This window comes from Aethina tumida, chromosome 8 (genome assembly GCF_024364675.1).
Source record: "Aethina tumida isolate Nest 87 chromosome 8, icAetTumi1.1, whole genome shotgun sequence".
NCBI lineage: Eukaryota > Metazoa > Arthropoda > Insecta > Coleoptera > Nitidulidae > Aethina > Aethina tumida.
In genome coordinates this window covers 2396937-2418811 of record NC_065442.1, presented here as the reverse complement: position 1 = coordinate 2418811, position 21875 = coordinate 2396937, and the positions used below count along the sequence as shown (strand labels likewise).

The 21875-nt window shown below is 29.2% G+C and overlaps 2 long non-coding RNA genes across 2 annotated transcripts; one reads left to right on the top strand and one right to left on the bottom strand.

Moving 5' to 3' along the window:
- Positions 1–1272: 1272 nt before the first annotated feature.
- Positions 1273–20953, bottom strand: LOC126266408 (uncharacterized). Its single transcript, XR_007548793.1, has 2 exons — positions 20881–20953; positions 1273–1878 (listed from the first exon to the last, which is right to left on the bottom strand). It is a non-coding gene; the product is annotated as an uncharacterized LOC126266408 (long non-coding RNA).
- Positions 1891–21389, top strand: LOC126266406 (uncharacterized). The gene is made up of 2 exons (XR_007548787.1): positions 1891–1963; positions 20966–21389. It is a non-coding gene; the product is annotated as an uncharacterized LOC126266406 (long non-coding RNA).
- The last annotated feature ends 486 nt before the right edge of the window (positions 21390–21875 follow it).

Sequence of the window (21875 nt, the reverse complement as noted above, 5' to 3'; positions counted from 1 at the left end):
CGACATTTCTTGTGATTTTTTTTATTTTTTGAATTTTATTTGAAATTTTTGTATAATTAAATATATTAAGTAAGGGTGCATTAAAATAATGGTTATTAAAAGGATTGAGGGATCTTTTTAAAAATTATTGTTTAGGCACAAGTTTAAATTGAGGGATTTAAACTGTTCTTGAAAAATTTATAAATTAAGAGATTAAATATTGAGGGTATTTAATCAAGAAAATTATATTTGTATATTAATTTAAATTTAAATTTGATTAAAATTATTGGTAGTTAAAATTGAGGGATTTTAATTATTAATTTTTTATTTGGTTTTTAGACACAAAATTAAATTTTTAGAATTATACTATAATGAATAATTGTAGTAAGCTTATCTATGAGCAGAAGTTAATCAATAATTAGTAGATTTTTAGTTTATTAATTATTTAGTTTCATTTTGAATTAGGACAAGGGAATTTTAATTCGTAAAAGATGGAATGAGGGTTAACACAAGTAGTGATGTATAATAGTTACATTTTAAAGATGGACGTACGGTGTTCAATTTGTATGGGAGGGAAATAGTTTCTTTATGTTAGAACTATAAAATTTTACTATAAAGTTTTATTCTGGTTTTTATATTAGGTAAATTTATTTAATTATATGTAAATTTTTGTGAGATTTAATTATTTTTTAAATAGGAATAATTGAAGGATTTATTCTCAGTAATTAGTTTTAAATATAAAGGTAATTTTGATTTAGAAATAAATTTTAGTATTAACAAAGTTTGTGCCAGCAGTTGCGGTTAGACAAGCAATACTACTTAATATATATTTAGTGTCAATTAATTTAAATAATATAGGAATTTAAATTGTAAGTTTATTAAGTGAGATTTTAAATTTATTAAATAATTCTTTTTTGTTAATGAAGTTGGGAAATCTACGATTTAAACTAGGATTAGATACCCTATTATTGTAGACGTGAACTTGTAAAACTGAATTAGTAAAAGTTATGTTCTTGAAAATTAAAGAATTTGGCGGTATTTTGGTCTATTCAGAGGAACCTGTCCTGTAATTGATAATCCACGATTAATAGTACCAATGTTTTTAATTTGTATATCGTTGTAGTTTAAATATTTTAGGAGAATTATAATATTTAAAATTTTTAATAAAGAAAGTTAATCAGATCAAGATGCAGTTTATATATTGGTAGAGATGGGTTACAATAAATATATTCAAATTAATTTGATATTTAAATTATTATTAAATTTTATAGTTATTTTATAATTTAATTAAAATATTAGGGATTTTATTATATAATTAGAAAAAATATATTTTATTATAGTGAAATAGTATTGTGAAAGAATTAATTTAAATATTTAAAAGAATAATTAATTTTTAGTACCTTGGGTACCAGGGTTGATTAAATAATAATTTTATATTAAATATTCTCGAATTTAAAAGAGCTGATTTATTATATTTATTATTGTGGAATAACTACTATAAATAATAAGTTAGAAATGAAACGTTATTCGTTTTTAAATATATCTAGTTTTTTAAGAAAAAAATTTAATTTGTTAATTATGAATATTTTTTTATATATTTAATTAAATATTAGTAATTGGTTATATTTTAGGGGATAAGCTTTAAAATAAATTTTTATAAATAAATTAAAATATATTAAATGTAGGATTAGAATTTTTCATCATTAAAAAAATGTTATAATTTATTATATTATAAATATAATTTTCTTTTATTTTAAATTTTTTATTAAAATATATTTATTAATTTTAAATAAATAGAAATAATGATTAAATTAGTATAATTTTATTTAAATTTTAAAATTTAGGTTTTTAAAAGGAATTCGGCAAAATATTTTTTTACCTGTTTATTAAAAACATGTCCTTTTGATATTAATGATTAATTTTAAATGGCCGCGGTATCCTAACCGTGCAAAGGTAGCATAATCATTAGTTTTTTAATTGAAAGGTGGTATGAAAGGTTGGATAAGAGAAATACTGTCTCTTATATAATTAATTATATTTTATTTTTTAGTATTAATTAAGTAAAATTTAATTATTATATTTGGTTGGAGTGATTGAAAAATTTATTAAAATTTTTCTTTTATAGAACATTAATATATAAATATTTGATCCAATTATTTTGATTATAAGAATAAATTACCTAAGGGATAACAGCGTTATTTTTTTAAAGAGTTCAAATCGAAAAAAAGATTGCGACCTCGATGTTGGATTAAAATTAAATTATGACGCAGAAGCTATAATTTTAGATCTGTTCGACCTTTAAAATTTTACATGATCTGAGTTTAAACCGGCGTGAGCCAGGTTGGTTTCTATGTTAAATAAATAGTAATATTTTAGTACGAAAGGACCAAATATTAGATTAATAATTTGTTTATTGAATATGATTAATTATTTTGGCAGACTAGTGCGAAGGATTTAGAATCTTTATATGTAAAATTTATTACAAATAATACTTGTTATTAAAAGATTTATTATTGTTATTTATTTCTAGTTTAATTTTTGTGTTTTAGTAGGAGTAGCATTTCTAACTTTGTTAGAGCGTAAGGTTTTAGGGTATATTCAGATTCGAAAGGGGCCTAATAAAGTAGGTTTTATAGGTTTAATCCAACCTTTTAGAGATGCTATTAAGTTGTTTACTAAGGAACAAACTTATCCTTATATATCAAATTTGAATTTATATTATTTAAGTCCTGTGATTAATTTTTCTTTATCATTATTTTTATGGATAAGAATACCTTTTATTACTGTAAATTTAAATTTTAATTTATCTTTATTATTTTTTTAAGAGTTTCAAGATTAAGAGTTTATACTATTATATTAGCTGGTTGGGCTTCTAATTCGAATTATTCTTTATTAGGAAGATTACGATCTGTAGCTCAAACTATTTCTTATGAAGTTAGATTAGCTTTAATTTTAATTTCTTTTTTATTTTTAATTTTAAGATTGAGAATTTTAGATTTAATGATTTATCAAGAGTATCTTTGATTTATTTTTATAATATTACCTAATAGATTAATATGATTAGTTTCTAGATTAGCTGAAACTAATCGGACTCCTTTTGATTTTGCAGAAGGAGAATCAGAATTAGTTTCTGGATTTAATGTAGAATATAGAAGAGGGGGATTTGCTTTAATTTTTTTAGCAGAATATTCAAGAATTTTATTTATAAGAATATTAAGAGCTATATTATTTTTAGGACGAAATTTACTTAGATTTACTTTTTTTTTAAAGTTAACTTTAGTAAGATTTTTTTGACTATGAGTTTGAGGAACTTTGCCTCGATTTCGATATGATAAATTAATGTATTTAGCTTGAATATCTTATTTACCTGTTCCATTAAATTTTTTTTATTTTATTTAGGAGTAAAATTTATTGTATTTATTTTTTAATTTAGTTAATTAAAATTAGTATAAATCAATAGAGCATTATTATCTCTTTTTTATACTTTCAAAGTATATACTTATACAAGTTCATTGATTTAAGAATTAAAAATAATATTATCTCATATCTTTCTTATTATAGGATTAATAATATAGTAAGAAAAATATAATACTGCTAAGATTTGACCTGCTAAAATATAAGGGTCTTCTACAGGTCGAACACCAATTCAAGTTAATAAAATTACAATTGTAAAAAGGGATCAAAATAATAATTTATTAATTGGGTAAAATTGATTTCTTTGGAATTTTTTCTTATTTGCCTCCTAATTTATTAGGAATTGACCGTAAAATAGCATATGCAAATAGAAAATATCATTCTGGTTGAATATGAACAGAGGTAACTAGAGGATTAGCTGGGGCGAAATTATCTGGATCTCCTAGAATGAATGGGTTAATCAATGATAATGAAATAAGTATAAATCTTATAATTAAGAATCCCACAGAACCCTTTCATGAAAAAATGGGTGGAATGGAAGTTTGTCAATATCTCTTTTTGTACCTAAGGGATTATTTGAACCTGTTTGATGAAGAAAAAGTAAGTGAATTATAGTTATAGCAGCTACTACAAATGGTAGAAGAAAATGTAAGGCAAAAAATCGATTTAAAGTAGCATTATCAACAGCAAATCCTCCTCATAATCATTGTACAATTGTTATTCCTAAGTATGGAATAGCAGATACTAAATTTGTAATTACAGTGGCTCCTCAAAAGGATATTTGACCTCAAGGTAATACGTAACCAAGGAAAGCTGTTCCTATAACTACAAAAAAATTGTTACTCCTATTATTCATATATGTATTAAATAATAGGACCCGTAGTAAATTCCTCGTCCAATATGAATATATAAACAAATAAAGAAAAAGGATGCACCATTAGCATGACAAGCTCGAATTAATCTTCCATAATTTACATCTCGGCTAATATGAGCTACTCTATTAAAAGCTAATTCTACATTAGGACAATAATGTATTGATAAAAATAATCCTGAAACAATTTGGATAATTAAACATAATCCTAATAAAGATCCAAAATTTCATATAGATCTAATATTATAAGGAGTAGGTAAATCAACTAAAGAGTTATTTGCAATTTTTAAAAGTGGAGAAGTTTTACGGATGGCTATTTTCATTAGAATTTTTGTCGTAAAGGACCTCTTTTTAAATTAGAAATTTTTGTAACTGCAATTAAAGTAATAAATAAATAAATATAAAGTATAAATAACACAATATAATTTGGGTAATTTAAAAATTTATTTAATGAGAAATTATTTAAATTAATTTCATAATTTAATATATTTATATTTAATTTATTGTGGTTAAAAAAATATTGATCGGCAATAAATGATAAGATAAATAATAATATTAAAAAGAAGATTATAAATATTAGGCTATTTCTAAATTTGAATTTTTTATTTGAAGTAATTCTGGTTATATAAATGAACAGAATTAATATTCCTCCAATTATTACTAGAAATAAAATATATGAAAATCAAAATTGTAGTTTAATAGACCAGTAATTAAAGCAATAGTAGCAATTTGTAGAAGAAGAATAAAACCAAGGGATAGTGGGTGTTTTATAAATAAGAAAGATAAGGATAATGAAAGCAAGAAGAATTATTAAAAAATTTATGATACAGAGAATAGTTTATATAAAAATATCAATTTTGGAGATTAATGATAAGGGTTTACTTTTCTCTGATATTTTTAATATATAATCATATTGTTGGTTTACAAGACCAATATTTTAATTTAAATTATAAAAACTAATGAACATTTTATTTTTTTATCTTTGTTAATGTATTTAATTGGAATAATTATTGTTGTCTTCTGGCTTCTAATGTTGACTGTATTTTCTTTTTGGTTGGGTCGTTGATACTGAGACACACAGATTTGTTTACACTTAACGGATTTATTTGCTTAACAAAAGATTACATGTAAAACACGCGCACCTCGCACACATGTCTACAGGTCAACTCTCTATTGCACACTGCCAGAGTCACCTCTTGCGCCTCTTCCGTGCGCATAAACATAAAATGGGTTGCCTAACACCAAACTAAATACCACGAAGTATAGATATATCTATACTTCGTGCTAAATACAATTCTTGTATACCTAAGGGCATTTTGGCCTTAACAATTATATTTTGCATTAAGCGAAATAATTTGTTGTTAATGCTTATTAGATTAGAATTTATTATATTATCTTTATATTTTTTAATATTTTTATATTTGAAGGTTATATTATACATATATTTGTTATTTCTCAGTTTTAGAGTTTGTGAAGGTGCCCTGTGTCTTTCTATTATTGTTTCTATAATTCGATTAGTGGGAAATGACTATATTATATTATTTTCAATATTATGATAGGATTATTATTTAGAATAATTTTTTTAATACCTTTATGTTTTATAGGAAGTGTCTTTAAACACTTTATTTAATTGTTTTTAGTTTTTTTTACTTATGCATTTATTTACTTTATTTAATTTTTGGAATACATTTTTATTTTGAAAAAACAACTTTATTTGTGTTTTTGATATCATATATCGCAAAGATTAAATTATATTGTGCGCAAACCCACACTAGCACGGCGCATTGTCTTTGAGAGTGGGGATTCCTACGACCGGGCAAAATTTTTCTCTCTTTGTCGTGCATCCATCTCTTACAACATCCAGACACGAAGAGCATTTTTCGCACTGTATAATTCTGCCACTGCCACATCTTCATTAGATCTCCAACCGAAAAGTAATTAATATATTTAAAAAGTTTTCTGGCAATGCGACAATTTCAAAAGACCTCCAATTGTAAGATAATCAATATAATTAAAAAGTTTATGGAAAAATCTAATCTGAATATATATATCAGCCCCTGTTCTCCTCCAACATACAATTCTGGCACTGCGACAACTTCAAAAGACCTCAAACCGTAAGGTAATAAATATATTTAAAAAGTTGGTTTGAAAAATCTAATCTTATATATAAAATTATCGTGTCACAGTTTTCGTTCCCATACTCCTCCGAAACGGCTTAACCGATTCTCATGAAATTTTGTGAGCGTATTGAGTAGGTCTGAGAATCGGCCAACATCTATTTTTCATCCCCCTAAATATTAGGGGTAGTCCACCCCTAAATTTTTTTTTTATTTTTAGACAAAATTTTTGGTTTCTATTTTTTTATGATACAACATACAAAAATACATACAATCCTAAATTTTCACCCTTCTACGATCAACCCTTATTTTTTAATAGCCATTTTAGTAATTTAATCATTTTTCATCTCCGGTCGAAAACTGATCAATCGTCATTTAATTAGTTATTCCCGCCAGATGTCTACAGGTGTCACTTCTGACCTAGTAAACAGCACGGAGTAGGGATGGGAACGAAGCCGGTCTCCTTTCTCTCTCACTCCCTACACAGTTGTCGGCCATCATTATTGTTTATGCATCAAGTGTAGTGACAATTATTATTTTGCTATCTAAGTGTAACTCTCATATTAACTATTAATCATTCATATTTAATCAATAATAATAAAATTATCAATTTTGAGTGTATTTTGCACGATTAGTTAATTAAGTGATTTTTATAACCTCAAAAGTACTCAACACGTGGCACGAGTTTCCAGTAACAACGGCTTTTGTGTTGTAAGTATACTTTTTTTTATTTATATCGAAAATGTTGTTGATCTTATAAAAATGTAATTTTAATTTAATTTTATTAAAAAAATGTAATTGAACAATTAAGATTTTCATAGTTTCAAAAAATTTGAATCAATCATTATGAATATTTATTTTGAAATGTCGATGGAAATATTGGTTGTATGAAAAAATTATAAGAGACAATGTTTTCGTAAAATTTAATTATTTACTTTTGTTTAAAAAATTTGTCCATAAAACTTAAGATTTTCATAGTTTCCAAAAATTTGAATCAATCATTATGAATCTTTATTTTGAAATGTCGATGGAAATATTGGTTGTATGAAAAAATTATAAGAGACAATGTTTTCGTAAAATTTAATTATTTACTTTTGTTTAAAAAATTTGTCCATAAAACTTAAGATTTTCATAGTTTCCAAAAATTTGAATCAATCATTATGAATCTTTATTTTGAAATGTCGATGGAAATATTGGTTGTATGAAAAAATTATAAGAGACAATGTTTTCGTAAAATTTAATTATTTACTATTGTTTAAAAAATTTGTCCATAAAACTTATATTTTTGTTATAATTTCATAATTTCAAACTAATCATTTCAAACCTGCGGCAAAAATCCTGGCCCTAATTATACTTTTAATATTTTTCATCATTAAGTAATTTCATTAATTCTATTTATGTGTGTTTTGTAAAAAACACTTGAACTTGTGAAATAGAAGATCCGAAAGAACCGAAAAACAAATCCAGCAACAAAATACTGATGCACGTGTCAGAATGGCGCAATTGCATCAAGAAGAGCCAGAAGATACACGAGCTGAACGCAATGAAGTCAGAAGATTAGAACAACGACAATCACGCCGTTTCACAGTGAATAGACGCAGAACAAATGACCAACAACGACAACAGGTACATCGAGCATTTATATCTGATTCATTCCTGCGTCTAGCATTCCAGTATGAGCCCGATATTGAATAATATGCTCATTCAAAAGTGGTAATTGGTGCTATGGACAAGAAATGTCCGCATTGTCATGCTCTGAAATTCAAAAATGAGCCAGCTGGGATGTGTTGCGCGTCAGGAAACGTGCAACTACCTGAAATTGTACGGTTTACTTATCGGCACGGATCCAGATGTGCCAATTCAATTCAAACGTATTCAGTTTCCGATTAGATTGGCATTTGCAATGACTATCAACAAATCTCAAGGTCAAACGATGTCTATTTGTGGCTTAGATTTGAGAACACCATGTTTTTCACACGGACAATTATACGTGGCATGCTCTCGAGTGGGTAAACCACCCAGTTTGTTTGTGTTAGCTGGAGATGGACTAACAATAAATATTGTTCACGCTACAGCATTAAGAGATTGATATTGTTTATTAGTGTTACTGTCGTAATTGTTTAATTAACGATATATAATTTTAAGGATTAAATTATAATAACTTAACTTTTGTTATTTTTATATTCCCTCATCGTTCACAGCGCTCCATGCTTATTTCACACGTATACCACATTATTACATACATACAACATACACATTCTAACATACATACATACTTACAATAAGTAAGCTATTTTTTGTCTACACTAGAAATTACTTGAAAGTTATTTATATGGCAAAACAACGTTCGCCGGGTCAGTTAGTCTGTATATATATTTCAGCCCCTATCCTCCTCCGACATACAATTCTGGCACTGCGGTAACTTCAAAAGACCTCAAACCATAAGGTAATAAATATATTTAAAAAGTTTGTTTGAAAAATCTAATCTGTATATATACTTCAGCCCCTGTACTCCTCCGACATACAATTCTGGCACTGCGACATCTTCAAAAGACCTCAAACTGTAAGTTAATTAACATATTTAAATAGTTTTTTGAAAAATTTAATCTGAATATATATTTCAGCTGCTGTTCTCCTCCAACATAGAATTCTGGCACTGCAACAACTTCAAAAGACCTCCAACGGTAAGGTTATTAATATAATTAAAACGTTTATTGAAAACTCTAATCTGAATATATATTTCAGCCCCTGTTATCCTCCAACATACAATTCTGACACTGTGGCAACTTCAAAAGGCCTCTAACGGTAAGGTTATTAATATAATTAAAAAGTTTATTGAAAAATCTAATCTGTATATATACTTCAGCCCCTGTCCTCCTCCGACATACAATTCTGGTACTGCGACATCTTCAAAAGACCTCCAATCGTAAGATAATTCATATATTTAAAAAGAAAGTTGAAAATTCTAATCTGAATGTATAATTTAGCCCCGGTTCTCCTCCAACATAAAATTCTAGCACTGCGACAACTTCAAAAGACCTCGAACTGTAAAGTAATAAATATATTTAAAAAGTTTGTTCAAAAATCTAATCTGAATGTATATTTCAGCCCCCGTTCTCCTACAACATACAATTCTGGCACTGTGACAACTTCAAAAGGCCTCTAACGGTAAGGTTATTAATATAATTAAAAAGTTTATTGAAAAATCTAATCTGAATATATATTTCAGCCCCTGTCCTCCAACATACAATTCTGGCACTGCGACAATTTCAAAAGACATTAAACCGTAAGGTAATTAACATATTTAAATAGTTTTTTGAAAAATCTAATCTGAATATATATTTCAGCCCCTGTTCTCCTCCAACATACAATTCTGGCACTGCGACAATTTCAAAAGACATCAAACCGTAAGGTAATTAACATATTTAAATAGTTTTTTGAAAAATCTAATCTGAATATATATTTCAGCCCCTGTTCTCCTCCAACATACAATTCTGGTACTGCGACAACTTCAAAAGACCTCAAACTGTAAGGTAATTAATATATTTAAATAGTTTTTTGAAAAATCTAATCTGAATATATATTTCAGTCCCTGTTCTCCTCCAACATTCCGGGGCAGGTCAGTGATGTTGCAATCCGACAACAGAACTATAGTGGCTTATATCAAGAAGCAGGGAGGCATCCGGTCTAAAGTCCTGCAAGAGGTAGTCAAGGAGATCCTGATACTGAGTCACCGAACCCAAATTCACCTGGTTCCCTATTACCTGCCAGGAATATACAACTGCTGGGCAGACAGATTATCACGAGGAATGTCTCTCACGGACTGGCACCTGAAGAGCAATGCGACGCAACTGGTCTTCGAGAAGTGGGGAACACCGCAGATAGATCTGTTTGCCACAAGCCAGTCGAAGGTAGTCGAGGCATATGTCACGCTGGAGGCGAGCGATAGCGAAGCAGCATTCATCAATGCCTTCAGCAGGGCTTGGGTCCACTGACCTAGCCTGGGTGTTTCCTCCACCTCCATTGATTCCGCAGGTTCTACACCGCTTGAACTCAGCGAAAGGAGTATATCTGGCGTGGCGCCTCGATGGGAGAGAACCTTTTGGCGGAGCGAACTGAAGAGCAGGAGTCTGGCAGCTCCATTCGAACTACGGAACCTGGAGCACTCGTTGGTGGATCTGGTGACCGGAATGCTCCTCCAGGGCGTGAAAGACCTGTGTTTGGAGGTTTGGCGGATACGGGGTGGGCCGATTTAGTGTCTGGCTTGAGTAGCTCCAACTGAGACCTCGAAGACATATGGTTCCGCCTGAAGCCAATGGACGAAGTGGTGTGCTAAGAACCAGGTACCGCCTAGCCGGTCGTCGGATCAGCAGTTTGCTTCATACTTATAATATTTAGCAAGTGAAAGGAAGCCGAGTTACTGGACTATTTTAACAAAGAAATCGGTGGTTAGCTCATTAGCCAACCCAGGTAGTGAAAATCGATTGAGTGCTCACCCGTTAGTCAGATCAATGATTAAGGCGATAGGTAATCCAGAAGCAGCTAAGACACCTGTTGAATCTATCTATAGTATCTGGAATGTCGAAGTGCTAATTGAGTGGTTGAAGAGTCATCCCCCTGACCGGGATAGCCTTTTCCAGATCTCCAGACACACAGCGATTTTGTTACTGTTAGCTTCGGGGAGGCGCATTCACGATCTCACTCTTCTAGCCATAGATGCGAATTATTAAGTGTCACAGCGAGAGTCTATTACCTTTTGGCCGATCTTTGGGTCTAAGACTGACAATATCAGGCATCGACGGTCTGGATGGAAGCTGTCAAAATCTATACAGCAAGAGTTTGATTTGGTCTTCTGGGTGAAGCGATTAATAGAAGTGTCAGCAGCGAGGCGCAAGGCGGTGCCAGGCTTGATTAGGCTATTTATTACGACGAGAGGAAAAGTCGCCGAGTCATCGAAAGCAATGGTTGCCGGCTGATGAAAGACGATTTTCAAAAATCTGGGCATTGGCACGAGTCCAGGGTCTCTCCGTTCAGCAGTGGCTTCATACAGGCTTGAACAGGGGATGGAGCTGGATGAAATCTTGAAGCGGGGTAATTGGCAAGGTGCTGGGAACTTCTTTAAGTACTATTGTAAGGAGATGCAAAACACCTAAATCTAAGTCTCAAAATCAAGCAGTATTAAATGTGTTTGAACCAGTCAATTAGATTAGTCTTGCTTGGCAAATAAAATAAGTAATTTCTCTAAGCTTATATTCTTTCATTTAAAATTTCATTACTACATGTATGACGTTATAAGTAGTTAGTACAAAGCGGTTTCTGGCCCACTGACCAATCACAGCGCTCGCCCCTCCCCTTTTGTGTAGATGCCACGCCCCCTGCTCTGTTGGAGGTGTGGCCTATTGTTGTTGACCAATGAGATGGAAACCAATAGGGAATTAGTTTTATTTGCATTTCTGACCAATGAGAACTCTTGAAATTTTGCAAAGTTAAGTTGTCGAGCAATGGGAATGTGTGAATAATTTGACATGTGACTTATCTCCCACTGAAACCCCCCCAAAAGTTGATGTCACTGAACATGTGTGACTTATATAGAAATCCCCGCCCACTCAACGACGCTATCTGCTTGAATGAGAAGAAAAAGCATAATAAAACACACACACAATTATTTAAATACATTTATTTCAATTATTATTAATTACATACACAACCTTCAATGCTTCCTTTGCCATAAAAAATCTGTATATTAATTCTTTAAAATTAACTAATCCAACATTACTAATGTAAGGTAGAACACACACAATTATAATAAAATTCCACAGTCTTTTCCTCCATTACCATCTTCAACGCTACCGCCTTATAAAGCGAGGTTTTTCGAGCTGCGTCGCCGACTTTACGTTCCACGTGTGACTTTGAGTCTTTGGTAGCAGAGGATACTCAAATAGTTCCCAATTACGAAAACCAATTTCCAATTCTCTACCACTATCGATGGTCGATAGTAATTTTAAACGTTCAACGTCCGACACTGCGATATGAGGAACTTTCTAAATAATCTTATTAATTTTTACTTTGTTTTTCTCTTTCGGGTCAGTATTATAGATGGCATTTAAATCGGAATTACTACGAATTAGTACTAAATCCTGACGTCAGCGAAACCGAAGAGTGTCCGCAAAGGGATGCTTAAATTAAAAGAGCTCGTGTTTGAATAATCAACACTTACAATGCTCTCTTCTTCAGCCCATCGGGCACACGAAAGACGCGTCGCGTTTCTTTCGAAACATAACCTTTTAGAGTGGTAGTAATTCCTGGATTTTTAACGCGATCAATGAACTTACCTCCCACTTCATATCTCAATTCTTCAAATAGATAATGAAAAAAGTTGTTTACAAATGTAGCTGTTTTGGCGGGATTACCTTGATCGTCCAAACGTTTACCTTCAATATAAATGTAACAGACCCAAGGCAAGGTGTACAAGTCGGTTTGTTGAATCGGAATTCTTATTTCGTCGTTGTTGTTAAAAGCATTGGAAATGTATGTGAATGTTTTTCTGCATTAATGATGAAATTATCGAGAAATGCCGTTTCATTTATAGTTAAAATATCCATGGTATTTATTCTGATGCTGACGCTGCTGCTTCTTAACTTTGAATCCCAGCGATATTAAAAAAGCGATATTATTAGTTGTTAACCCTTCAGATGACTGTGTCTGAATAATTCTAGATTGAGATCTATTATATTTTATAACCATTTTCTTTGTTTTCTCTTACTTTTCAATCGATCGACAGCTCTCAGATGAGTTCTTAATGTTATCGTTTCTCCCCTAAAATTGAGCAGTTTACCATCTTGATCGACCAATTTAAATGTTATGTTGTTGATTATTTTCGTATTTAAAGGAAGATATATGACATTTTGTGGGGATTCTATAATTTTAAAACCAGCACCTACGCTTGGGAAAAATTCATGTAAAATATGACTCATGACACCATTATCATAGGAACCAGTTATAATATTACACAGTACTTTGATTGCATTCACTTTCATTATATTAACTGGTTTTTTCGATTCGTTTAGTTTGTTTACATCCAAGATTTTACTCTCAAACCCCAATAAATCTCCGATGGAATCTGGTTTGGAAAAGTCCACAACATGTGTACATTTTATTTCACATTTTAATGTATTTAAATTGGGATGTATCGACAAAATCATATGTTTTTTATGTATTTTATTTAACAGATAAATTTGATTAAAAGATTTGAATTAATGTCTTTAATATCATAGGTGCCTGTTAGAATTTCAAGCGTATGAATGTCTATATAAAATTTATTTTTACCTATATAAATGTTGGGAATTGAATTGTATACTTCTAAACTTAAAAAGCCTAAAGCAAAGTCTTCACGCCCAACACCACCACCACCACCACCTTCATCATCAACATCTTCGTATTCTCCAAGATCCAAGGGTGGATAAAAGTCTGCTGATAAAACAGATTCGGTGCCTGTAAAACTCATTCTACCTCCCTCTCTCTCTCTCTCTCTCTCTTTCTTAAAATACAAATTATGTACTAAACAAAAACTATATTTTTAAGAATACTTATACAAAAATTCCAAACATAAATGACCGCAATTGCAGTAGTCATTGGATTTCTGAAAATTATTATAATTATAATCAATTGTTGTTGTTGTAAAATCGGATGAATTAAAATAATCAATAATATCTTTGGGTGGTTTAAGATTACCAAAACTATCGAAACATAAGATGTACTCTTTATTTCTTTTTATATAAGAAACTCAGTGGGTGCCTGATCCTTGTTCACAATCGAGATTAACAATACCGCATTCTTTGAGTTTACGAATTTTATTTGGTAAATTGTCTCGCATAAAGACACTTCGAAAATTTTTAATTTTTAATAATTTAACATATCGAATCAAATCTAGATTTGTTACAGCACGTTTTGGTAATTTTTCTAGAGAAAATTTTTTTCTGTTGCAGTTCCGACATAACACGAAGAGGGATTTACGAAAAGACCCAAGCCTTTTTTATGTGGTTTTAAGACTAAACCATTTCCCATAGCGATCGCTTCCATTTTTTCATTATGGCGTTGTTTCTCTTTTAGCTGGTCTTGAGCTGATTTGGCTTTATTCACGGCCGAGGCAATCGAACTCGCTCCCCCTGCTAACGCTCCCAATGTCTAATGGTGTGGTCTAATACACAAACTGGCTTCGTTAAACTTTCCTTCTTATCTGATCGGCACTATCCGCTCTTTCCTTTCCAACCGCTCCTTTCGTTCCAGGGTTGGAAGCGAGTTTTCTTCTTCGACAACTATTACCGCTGGTGTCCCGCAAGGCTCCAAACTATCTCCTACTCTCTTCAATCTCTATTGAAGCGACATACCATCTTATCCTAGAGTTACTGTGGCAATGTGTGCCGATTACGTTGCCTTAGTTAGCTCCCACAGATGTATAGTTTATGCGGATCCATATTAGGAACTTCCTGCCTAAACTGCTCTGTTGGTACTCTCGATGGAGATTGGAGATCAATCCTTCTAAATCCGAAGCTATCTTCTTCTCAAATCGACGAAGGTTACCACCTAAATTCCATATCAATGATCACCAAGTTGAGTGGAGTCCCAGCGCCAAGTATCTGGGTGTCATACTTGACAAGAAACTCAGTTTCTCTCGCCAGGTCGCTTTGGTAAAGGGGAAAGCTCTAGCAGCCTTTGTTGCTTTGAAATCCTTCTTCTTTTTTAAACGTCTTTCCTCTTCAATTAATCTGCGTGTTTTTAACGCGACAGTCCACCTATGCTCTTCCTATATGGGGCACCGCCGCTCCTTGGCTCATTAGGTCCCTGCAAGGGACCTACATGAGGCTAGTGAGGTCGGCCCTTGGTGTCCCATACTATATTCGTAACAGACAAGTCTGTTTCGAATACATTTCCTCTCTTTTGGAGCTGCGACGCAAACATGCACTCAATCTCTGGAGATCTATTTTTTTACAAAACACATAAATAGAATTAATGAAATTACTTAATGATGAAAAATATTAAAAGTATAATTAGGGCCAGGATTTTTGCCGCAGTTTTGAAATGATTAGTTTGAAATTATGAAATTATAACAAAAATATAAGTTTTATGAACAAATTTTTTAAACAATAGTAAACAATTAAATTTTACGAAAACATTGTCTCTTATAATTTTTTCATACAACCAATATTTCCATCGACATTTCAAAATAAAGATTCATAATGATTGATTCAAATTTTTTGAAACTATGAAAATCTTAATTGTTCAATTACATTTTTTTAATAAAATTAAATTAAAATTACATTTTTATAAGATCAACAACATTTTCGATATAAATAAAAAAAAGTATACTTACAACACAAAAGCCGTTGTTACTGGAAGCTCGTGCCACGTGTTGAGTACTTTTGAGGTTATAAAAATCACTTAATTAACTAATCGTGCAAAATACACTCAAAATTGATAATTTTATTATTATTGATTAAATATGAATGATTAATAGTTAATATGAGAGTTACACTTAGATAGCAAAATAATAATTGTCACTACACTTGATGCATAAACAATAATGATGGCCGACAACTGTGTAGGGAGTGAGAGAGAAAGGAGACCGGCTTCGTTCCCACCCCTACTCCGTGCTGTTTACTAGGTCAGAAGTGACACCTGTAGACATCTGGCGGGAATAACTAATTAAATGACGATTGATCAGTTTTCGACCGGAGATGAAAAATGATTAAATTACTAAAATGGCTATTAAAAAATAAGGGTTGATCGTAGAAGGGTGAAAATTTAGGATTGTATGTATTTTTGTATGTTGTATCATAAAAAAATAGAAACCAAAAATTTTGTCTAAAAATAAAAAAAAAATTTAGGGGTGGACTACCCCTAATATTTAGGGGGATGAAAAATAGATGTTGGCCGATTCTCAGACCTACTCAATACGCTCACAAAATTTCATGAGAATCGGTTAAGCCGTTTCGGAGGAGTATGGGAACGAAAACTGTGACACGATAATTTTATATATAAGATTAGATTTTTCAAACCAACTTTTTAAATATATTTATTACCTTACGGTTTGAGGTCTTTTGAAGTTGTCGCAGTGCCAGAATTGTATGTTGGAGGAGAACAGGGGCTGATATATATATTCAGATTAGATTTTTCCATAAACTTTTTAATTATATTGATTATCTTACAATTGGAGGTCTTTTGAAATTGTCGCATTGCCAGAAAACTTTTTAAATATATTAATTACTTTTCGGTTGGAGATCTAATGAAGATGTGGCAGTGGCAGAATTATACAGTGCGAAAAATGCTCTTCGTGTCTGGATGTTGTAAGAGATGGATGCACGACAAAGAGAGAAAAATTTTGCCCGGTCGTAGGAATCCCCACTCTCAAAGACAATGCGCCGTGCTAGTGTGGGTTTGCGCACAATATAATTTAATCTTTGCGATATATGATATCAAAAACACAAATAAAGTTGTTTTTTCAAAATAAAAATGTATTCCAAAAATTAAATAAAGTAAATAAATGCATAAGTAAAAAAAACTAAAAACAATTAAATAAAGTGTTTAAAGACACCTCCTATAAAACATAAAGGTATTAAAAAAATTATTCTAAATAATAATCCTATCATAATATTGAAAATAATATAATATAGTCATTTCCCACTAATCGAATTATAGAAACAATAATAGAAAGACACAGGGCACCTTCACAAACTCTAAAACTGAGAAATAACAAATATATGTATAATATAACCTTCAAATATAAAAATATTAAAAAATATAAAGATAATATAATAAATTCTAATCTAATAAGCATTAACAACAAATTATTTCGCTTAATGCAAAATATAATTGTTAAGGCCAAAATGCCCTTAGGTATACAAGAATTGTATTTAGCACGAAGTATAGATATATCTATACTTCGTGGTATTTAGTTTGGTGTTAGGCAACCCATTTTATGTTTATGCGCACGGAAGAGGCGCAAGAGGTGACTCTGGCAGTGTGCAATAGAGAGTTGACCTGTAGACATGTGTGCGAGGTGCGCGTGTTTTACATGTAATCTTTTGTTAAGCAAATAAATCCGTTAAGTGTAAACAAATCTGTGTGTCTCAGTATCAACGACCCAACCAAAAAGAAAATACAGTCAACATTAGAAGCCAGAAGACAACAATAATTATTCCAATTAAATACATTAACAAAGATAAAAAAATAAAATGTTCATTAGTTTTTATAATTTAAATTAAAATATTGGTCTTGTAAACCAACAATATGATTATATATTAAAAATATCAGAGAAAAGTAAACCCTTATCATTAATCTCCAAAATTGATATTTTTATATAAACTATTCTCTGTATCATAAATTTTTTAATAATTCTTCTTGCTTTCATTATCCTTATCTTTCTTATTTATAAAACACCCACTATCCCTTGGTTTTATTCTTCTTCTACAAATTGCTACTATTGCTTTAATTACTGGTCTATTAAACTACAATTTTGATTTTCATATATTTTATTTCTAGTAATAATTGGAGGAATATTAATTCTGTTCATTTATATAACCAGAATTACTTCAAATAAAAAATTCAAATTTAGAAATAGCCTAATATTTATAATCTTCTTTTTAATATTATTATTTATCTTATCATTTATTGCCGATCAATATTTTTTTAACCACAATAAATTAAATATAAATATATTAAATTATGAAATTAATTTAAATAATTTCTCATTAAATAAATTTTTAAATTACCCAAATTATATTGTGTTATTTATACTTTATATTTATTTATTTATTACTTTAATTGCAGTTACAAAAATTTCTAATTTAAAAAGAGGTCCTTTACGACAAAAATTCTAATGAAAATAGCCATCCGTAAAACTTCTCCACTTTTAAAAATTGCAAATAACTCTTTAGTTGATTTACCTACTCCTTATAATATTAGATCTATATGAAATTTTGGATCTTTATTAGGATTATGTTTAATTATCCAAATTGTTTCAGGATTATTTTTATCAATACATTATTGTCCTAATGTAGAATTAGCTTTTAATAGAGTAGCTCATATTAGCCGAGATGTAAATTATGGAAGATTAATTCGAGCTTGTCATGCTAATGGTGCATCCTTTTTCTTTATTTGTTTATATATTCATATTGGACGAGGAATTTACTACGGGTCCTATTATTTAATACATATATGAATAATAGGAGTAACAATTTTTTTGTAGTTATAGGAACAGCTTTCCTTGGTTACGTATTACCTTGAGGTCAAATATCCTTTTGAGGAGCCACTGTAATTACAAATTTAGTATCTGCTATTCCATACTTAGGAATAACAATTGTACAATGATTATGAGGAGGATTTGCTGTTGATAATGCTACTTTAAATCGATTTTTTGCCTTACATTTTCTTCTACCATTTGTAGTAGCTGCTATAACTATAATTCACTTACTTTTTCTTCATCAAACAGGTTCAAATAATCCCTTAGGTACAAAAAGAGATATTGACAAACTTCCATTCCACCCATTTTTTCATGAAAGGGTTCTGTGGGATTCTTAATTATAAGATTTATACTTATTTCATTATCATTGATTAACCCATTCATTCTAGGAGATCCAGATAATTTCGCCCCAGCTAATCCTCTAGTTACCTCTGTTCATATTCAACCAGAATGATATTTTCTATTTGCATATGCTATTTTACGGTCAATTCCTAATAAATTAGGAGGCAAATAAGAAAAAATTCCAAAGAAATCAATTTTACCCAATTAATAAATTATTATTTTGATCCCTTTTTACAATTGTAATTTTATTAACTTGAATTGGTGTTCGACCTGTAGAAGACCCTTATATTTTAGCAGGTCAAATCTTAGCAGTATTATATTTTTCTTACTATATTATTAATCCTATAATAAGAAAGATATGAGATAATATTATTTTTAATTCTTAAATCAATGAACTTGTATAAGTATATACTTTGAAAGTATAAAAAAGAGATAATAATGCTCTATTGATTTATACTAATTTTAATTAACTAAATTAAAAAATAAATACAATAAATTTTACTCCTAAATAAAATAAAAAAAATTTAATGGAACAGGTAAATAAGATATTCAAGCTAAATACATTAATTTATCATATCGAAATCGAGGCAAAGTTCCTCAAACTCATAGTCAAAAAAATCTTACTAAAGTTAACTTTAAAAAAAAAGTAAATCTAAGTAAATTTCGTCCTAAAAATAATATAGCTCTTAATATTCTTATAAATAAAATTCTTGAATATTCTGCTAAAAAAATTAAAGCAAATCCCCCTCTTCTATATTCTACATTAAATCCAGAAACTAATTCTGATTCTCCTTCTGCAAAATCAAAAGGAGTCCGATTAGTTTCAGCTAATCTAGAAACTAATCATATTAATCTATTAGGTAATATTATAAAAATAAATCAAAGATACTCTTGATAAATCATTAAATCTAAAATTCTCAATCTTAAAATTAAAAATAAAAAAGAAATTAAAATTAAAGCTAATCTAACTTCATAAGAAATAGTTTGAGCTACAGATCGTAATCTTCCTAATAAAGAATAATTCGAATTAGAAGCCCAACCAGCTAATATAATAGTATAAACTCTTAATCTTGAAACTCTTAAAAAAATAATAAAGATAAATTAAAATTTAAATTTACAGTAATAAAAGGTATTCTTATCCATAAAAATAATGATAAAGAAAAATTAATCACAGGACTTAAATAATATAAATTCAAATTTGATATATAAGGATAAGTTTGTTCCTTAGTAAACAACTTAATAGCATCTCTAAAAGGTTGGATTAAACCTATAAAACCTACTTTATTAGGCCCCTTTCGAATCTGAATATACCCTAAAACCTTACGCTCTAACAAAGTTAGAAATGCTACTCCTACTAAAACACAAAAATTAAACTAGAAATAAATAACAATAATAAATCTTTTAATAACAAGTATTATTTGTAATAAATTTTACATATAAAGATTCTAAATCCTTCGCACTAGTCTGCCAAAATAATTAATCATATTCAATAAACAAATTATTAATCTAATATTTGGTCCTTTCGTACTAAAATATTACTATTTATTTAACATAGAAACCAACCTGGCTCACGCCGGTTTAAACTCAGATCATGTAAAATTTTAAAGGTCGAACAGATCTAAAATTATAGCTTCTGCGTCATAATTTAATTTTAATCCAACATCGAGGTCGCAATCTTTTTTTCGATTTGAACTCTTTAAAAAAATAACGCTGTTATCCCTTAGGTAATTTATTCTTATAATCAAAATAATTGGATCAAATATTTATATATTAATGTTCTATAAAAGAAAAATTTTAATAAATTTTTCAATCACTCCAACCAAATATAATAATTAAATTTTACTTAATTAATACTAAAAAATAAAATATAATTAATTATATAAGAGACAGTATTTCTCTTATCCAACCTTTCATACCACCTTTCAATTAAAAAACTAATGATTATGCTACCTTTGCACGGTTAGGATACCGCGGCCATTTAAAATTAATCATTAATATCAAAAGGACATGTTTTTAATAAACAGGTAAAAAAATATTTTGCCGAATTCCTTTTAAAAACCTAAATTTTAAAATTTAAATAAAATTATACTAATTTAATCATTATTTCTATTTATTTAAAATTAATAAATATATTTTAATAAAAAATTTAAAATAAAAGAAAATTATATTTATAATATAATAAATTATAACATTTTTTTAATGATGAAAAATTCTAATCCTACATTTAATATATTTTAATTTATTTATAAAAATTTATTTTAAAGCTTATCCCCTAAAATATAACCAATTACTAATATTTAATTAAATATATAAAAAAATATTCATAATTAACAAATTAAATTTTTTTCTTAAAAAACTAGATATATTTAAAAACGAATAACGTTTCATTTCTAACTTATTATTTATAGTAGTTATTCCACAATAATAAATATAATAAATCAGCTCTTTTAAATTCGAGAATATTTAATATAAAATTATTATTTAATCAACCCTGGTACCCAAGGTACTAAAAATTAATTATTCTTTTAAATATTTAAATTAATTCTTTCACAATACTATTTCACTATAATAAAATATATTTTTTCTAATTATATAATAAAATCCCTAATATTTTAATTAAATTATAAAATAACTATAAAATTTAATAATAATTTAAATATCAAATTAATTTGAATATATTTATTGTAACCCATCTCTACCAATATATAAACTGCATCTTGATCTGATTAACTTTCTTTATTAAAAATTTTAAATATTATAATTCTCCTAAAATATTTAAACTACAACGATATACAAATTAAAAACATTGGTACTATTAATCGTGGATTATCAATTACAGGACAGGTTCCTCTGAATAGACCAAAATACCGCCAAATTCTTTAATTTTCAAGAACATAACTTTTACTAATTCAGT